The 6000-nt window shown below is 40.0% G+C and overlaps 1 non-coding gene across 1 annotated transcript; it reads right to left on the reverse strand.

Annotated features, from left to right (window-relative positions):
- Nucleotides 1-1443: 1443 nt before the first annotated feature.
- On the reverse strand, nucleotides 1444-1515 carry TRNAC-GCA (transfer RNA cysteine (anticodon GCA)). Its single transcript has one exon. It is a non-coding gene; the product is annotated as a tRNA-Cys (tRNA).
- Between the last annotated feature and the right edge of the window lie 4485 nt (nucleotides 1516-6000).

Consider the following 6000-nt stretch of genomic DNA (forward strand, 5'->3'; position numbering starts at 1 on the left):
TGGATTACCATGATATTGAATGGTTTGCCTTGGAAATGAACAGAGATCATTCTGTCGTTTTTGAGATTGCATCCAAGTACTGCATTTTGGACTCTTTTGTTGACTATAATAGTTACTCCATTTCTTCTAAGGGATTCCTGCCCATAGGAGTAGATATAATGGTCATCTGAGTTAAATTTATCCATTCCAGTCCATCTTAGTTTGCTGATCCCTAGATTGTCGATATTCACTCTTGTCATCTCCTGTTTGACCACTTCCAATTTGCCTTGATTGATGGACTTAACTTTCCAGGTTCCTATGTAATATTGCTCTTACCAGCATCAAACCCTGCTTCCGTCATCAGTCCCATTCACAACTGGGTGTTTTTTGCTTTGGCTCCATCCCTTCATTCTTTCTGGAGTTTTTTCTCCACTGATCTCCAGTAGCATATTTGGCACCTACCAACCTGGGGAGTTCATCTTTCAGTGTCCTATCTTTTTGCCTTTTCATACTGTTCAATGGGGTTCTCAAGGCAAGAATACTGAAGTGGTTTGCCATTCCCTTCTCCAGTGGACCACATTCTGTAGGACCTCTCCACCATGACCTGGCCATCTTGGGTGGCCCCACACAGCATGGCTTAGTTTCATTCAGTTAGACAAAGCTGTGGTCCATGTGATCAGATTGGCTAGTTGTCTGTGATTGTAGTTTCAGTCTGTCTCCCCTCCGATCCTCTCTCTTAGTGCCTACCGTCTTACTTGGGTTTCTCTTACCTCGGACATGAGGTCTCTCTTCATGGCTGCTCCAGCAAAGCTCAGCTGCTGCTCCCAGACCATCTACCTGTCTCCTGAGAAAACCTGTATACATGTCAACAAGCAACACTTAGAACCTCATTTGGAACCACTGACTGATTCAAAATTGGAAAAGGAGTATGACAAGGCTGTTTATTATCATCTTGTTTATTTAACTTATATACAGAGCTCATCATTGGGAATTCTGAGCTGGATGAATCACAAGTTGGAATCAAGACTCCTGGGAAAAATACCAGCAAATTCAGGTGCAAATGATACCATTTTAATGGCAGAAAGTGAAGAGGAACTAAAGAGACTCTTGATGAGGGTGAAAGAGAGGAGTGAAAAATCCAGCTTAAAACTCAATATTTATAAAAACTAAGATCATGGTATCTGGTCCCATCACTTCATGGCAAATATAAAGGGAAAAGGTAGAAGCAGTGACAGATTTCCTTTTCTTAAGCTCTAAAATCACTGCAGATGGTGATTGTAGCCATGAAATTAGAAGACAATTTCTTCTTGGCAGGAAAGCTATGACAAACCTAGGGAAAGGGAAGTCACTCAGTCATGTCCGACTCTTTGCGACTCCATGGGATGTAGCCTACCAGGCTCCTCCATCCATGGAATTTTCCAGGCAAGAGTTGGAGTGGTTTGCCATTTCCTTCTCCAGAGGATCTTCCCAACCCAGGGATCGAACCTGGGTCTCCCGCATTGCAGGCAGACGCTTTACCATCTGAGCCACCAGGGAAACCAAGACAGTATATTAAAGAACAAAAACATCATTTTGCTGACAAAGATCTGTATAGTCAAGGCTATGGTCTTTCCAGTGGTCAAGTTCGGATGTGAGAAATGGACAATAAAGAAGGGTGAGCAAAGAAGACTTGATGTTTTCGAACTGTGATGCTGGAGAAGACTTGAGAATCCCTTCGACAGCAAGATCAAACCAGTCAATCCTAAAGGAAATCAACTCTGAATATTCATTGGAAGGATTGATATTGAAGTTGAAGCTGCAATAGCTTGGCCATGTGATGTGAAGTGTCAACTCATTGGAAAGAAAACATTATGCTTGGAATGACTGAAGGCAGAAGGAGAAGAGGGTGACAGAGGATGAGATGATTGGATGGCAAGGGACAGGGAAGCCTGGAGTGCAGCAGTCCATGGGGTTGCAAAGGGTTAGACACAACGACTGAAGAAAAACAACCCCTTATTATCTCTGTTTGATTAAAGACCAATTGATTGATGAAGTATTCATGGTAGGGATATCCTGTAACATTCACAACTTATGCAGGCATGCAGTAGGAAAGGATTATACAACGCATGAACACCAGGTGGTATGAACTGGGGATCATCTTAGAGTTTTGCCTATGACACCCAGTGAACTTAGCAAATATAAAAAATCTAAGCAAAACAATTAAACTACTTATTTTCATGAAATTATTCTATAATAGCAGCTTATTGATCCTCCAAGGTTTTGTTTCCTATATATGCTTGATACAAGTGTCTACAGTGATCACTTAAGTAACCTCTTGACTGATCCATGCAATACACTACCAATAGCTACATTGCCACTGGAAACTGTGTCATCAATGTCTTTAAATATAATCAGATCAGGGAATCATTTCTAGATAACCCATAACTAATTCAGAGAACCTCCTTTAAGGTTATTTTCCTTTGGAATCTCTTACTATACCTATTTTTCTAACTATAAATTTTTATTCATAGAGATGCAAAAACCACCCTGAATTCAATATGTGTGTTTATTCACTCAATCATGTCTGACACTTTGTGACCCCATGGATCATAGCCCACCAGGCTCCTCTGTCCTTGGGGTTTCCCAGGCAAGAAAATTGGAGTGGGTAGTCATTTCCTTTCCAGGGGATCTTCTCAACTCAAGATTCAAATCTGTGTCTCCTGCAATGCAGGTGGAATCTTTAACACTGAACACCAGGGAAGCTTGTGTTCAACAGAATATGGAATTATCACATAGTTTAGGCCCTATGCAGTTGGGATCTCTTAGAAGAACATACAGCATTCTTTATCCTGGCCCATAAGAACAGAAGATGAAGAAGATAGAGTGTGGGCTGGAGAAGCTACAGGTCCAGATGATTCCCCATGCCAATAAGATGACTAAATACATTAGTGAAAATATATCAAACTGCCAAAGTAATTGGCACCCTCCCTCAATCTTCAGAGTGTCAATATATAGCTGCTACTTCATTTCTGCCTTTAAAGTCTCACAGACTTCCCTGGTGGCTCAGACGGTAAAGCATCTGTCTACAATGCGAGAGACCTGGGCTTGAGCCCTGGGTTGGGAAGATCCCCTGGAGAAGGAAATGGTAATCTACTCCAGTACTATTGCCTGGAAAATTCCATGGACAGAGGAGCCTGGTAGGCTACAGTCTATGGGTTCACAAAGAGTCGGACACAACTGAGCGTCTTCACTTTCACTTCATTTCTGCCTTTAAAATCTCACAGAAATTTGTAGTGTGGCCTAAAGTAACTTGAAGCCATGTAGTAAAAAATTTCTGAACGACGTAGCTGTGCGTGCATGTTAAGTTGTTTTGGTCACGTCCAACTGTGTGCAATCCTGTGGGCTGCAGCCCGCCTGGCTCCTCTGTCCATGGGGATTCTCTGGGCAAGAATACTAGAGTGGGTTGCCATGCCCTCCTCCAGGGGATCTTCCTAACCCAGGGATCAATCCTGTGTGTCTTACATCTACTGCATTGGCAGACAGGTTCTTTACCACTAGCGCCTACTGGAGAGCCCCCATATAGTTTGTAGCTTGACTAAATTGACAGAGTAATAAATCATCACAATTTATCAAATTACGGCTACCAGAGATTCAAGTAGATAGTATGCAGACTTTTCTTAAAGCGGCACATCCTGTTAGATAGAAAGATAAATAAATATTTACAGAAATTGTATTTCACAGTGTTTTAATAATACCAGGAATGTTAAATCATAGGTACTTGGAGGCTTTAGCTATCTCACTTTTGAAGGGAAAAAAACAAACAAACAAACATAATTTTGTGGTTAATTTTACTAATAGAAAGCCAATTTTTATGTTGTAACATTTTATCATTTTTGTTAACTATTTGTTAAGGTTTGATTTGACATTTCAGAATTCGTGACATATATGGATGGTTAGGTTATGGAAAGTCAGGAAAGAGACACTTACCTTAATTTTAGAAACCAAGGTCTGTCTCTTCTATGGAAGTACTCGATCCTTTGTTACAGGCAACAAGGTAGCTATCCTTCAACCAGTTTACAGACTTCTTAGAATAATAATACCCCAACATACTATAAACTGTTGAAAATTCTGAAAGAGATGGGAATACCAGACCACCTGACCTGCCTCTTGAGAAATTTGTATGCAGGTCAGGAAGCAACACTTAGAACTGGACATGGAACAACAGACTGGTTCCAAATAGGAAAAGGAGTACATCAAGGCTATATATTGTCACCCTGCTTATTTAACTTATATGCAAAGAATATCATGAGAAATGCTGGGCTGGAAGAAGTACAAGCTGGAATCAAGATTTCCAGGAGAAATACCAATAACCTCAGATATGCAGATGACACCACCCTTAAGGCAGAAAGTGAAGAGGAACTAAAAAGCCTCTTGATGAAAGTGAAAGAGGAGAGTGAAAAAGTTGGCTTAAAACTCAACATTCAAAGTGATGTTGTACTAATGTACTAACATTTCTCTTTTGGAGAAAGTTTTAATCCACTTCAGGATGCATATTATCAAGATACTTTCATATACAAGATAGCCTAATTTTATTTGTCTAAATATGCTTAATATGCCCCAGATTGCAAATGCATCAGTCAGTAACATCACTGTCTGTATGTGGAAGACATGTTCCCATGGATCATATGTGAAGATGTCGATAAGCTTGCATTAAGCCACCTGCTTTGTAAGTGGATTGATTAATAAATAACTTACATTTCTAAAAAAAAAAAAAAAACTCAACATTCAGAAAATGAAGATCATGGCATCCGGTCCCATCACTTCATGGGAAATAGATGGGGAAACAGTGGAAACAGTGTCAGACTTTATTTTTCTGGGCTCCAAAATCAGTGCAGATGGTGATTGCAGCCATGAAATTAAAAGATGCTTATTCCTTGGAAGGAAGGTTATGACCAACCTAGATAGCATATTGAAAAGCAGAGACATTACTTTGCCAACAAACGTCCATCTAGTCAAGGCTATGGTTTTTCCAGTGGTCATGTATGGATGTGAGAGTTGGACTGTGAAGAAGGCTGAGCGTCGAAGAATTGATGCTTTTGAACTGTGGTGTTGGAGAAGACTCTTGAGAGTTCCTTGGACTGCAAGGAGATCCAGCCAGTCCATTCTGAAGGAGATCAGCCCTGGGATTTCTTTGGAAGGAATGATGCTAAAGCTGAAACTCCAGTACTTTGGCCACCTCATGCGAAGAGTTGACTGATTGGAAAAGACTCTGATGCTGGGAGGGATTGAGGGCAGGAGGAGAAGGGGATGACAGAGGATGAGATGACTGGATGGCATCACTGACTCAATGGACGTGAGTCTGAGTGAACTCTGGGAGTTGGTGATGGACAGGGAGGCCTGGCATGCTGCAATTCATGGTGTTGCAAAGAGTCGGACACGACTAATTGACTGAATTGAACTGAACATAATATAAGTGCTTTTAATACTTTATGCATACAATCTGAACTTCACAAGTTTTTCATAGTGCTTTGCTTCTTTAGTTTATCTTTTCTGGTTAATTTTCATTGAAACATCTGTTATTATTCCCCAACATGTTTTAGATTTCTTTTCTTTAGGGGTTGTAGTGCCCTTTTTGTAGATTCCATAAAAATTCCTGTTACTCCTAATTCCACCCTGATCTACAACAGTGCTTGAAATACACGAGAAACTTAGGAGATGTTTCATTGACTTGAGTTTTGCCAGCAATGTTTTTATAATTGCAGGAAACTATGTAACTTCCAGCCTGAGAGTTTTTATACATTTTAGAAAAAAAGAATTATTGACTTTAAAAGAACCTCACCCTCCACAAATTATCTAAATAATGAGACCTCTCAAAGACTATTAATCAAACTACATAGAGAAGAGTCATAAATATTCATGAAGTGTTTAATACTGTTGTCCTTAATGATTGTACTGCTCATTTTATAGAAAAATTCAATCTTTTTTCCTACATATCATTTGGTAAAGCTCTTTACTGACTGAACAGAATGTGAATGATTATCA

Source organism: Bos javanicus, chromosome 12, assembly GCF_032452875.1.
Source record: "Bos javanicus breed banteng chromosome 12, ARS-OSU_banteng_1.0, whole genome shotgun sequence".
Classification (NCBI taxonomy): Eukaryota; Metazoa; Chordata; class Mammalia; order Artiodactyla; family Bovidae; genus Bos; species Bos javanicus.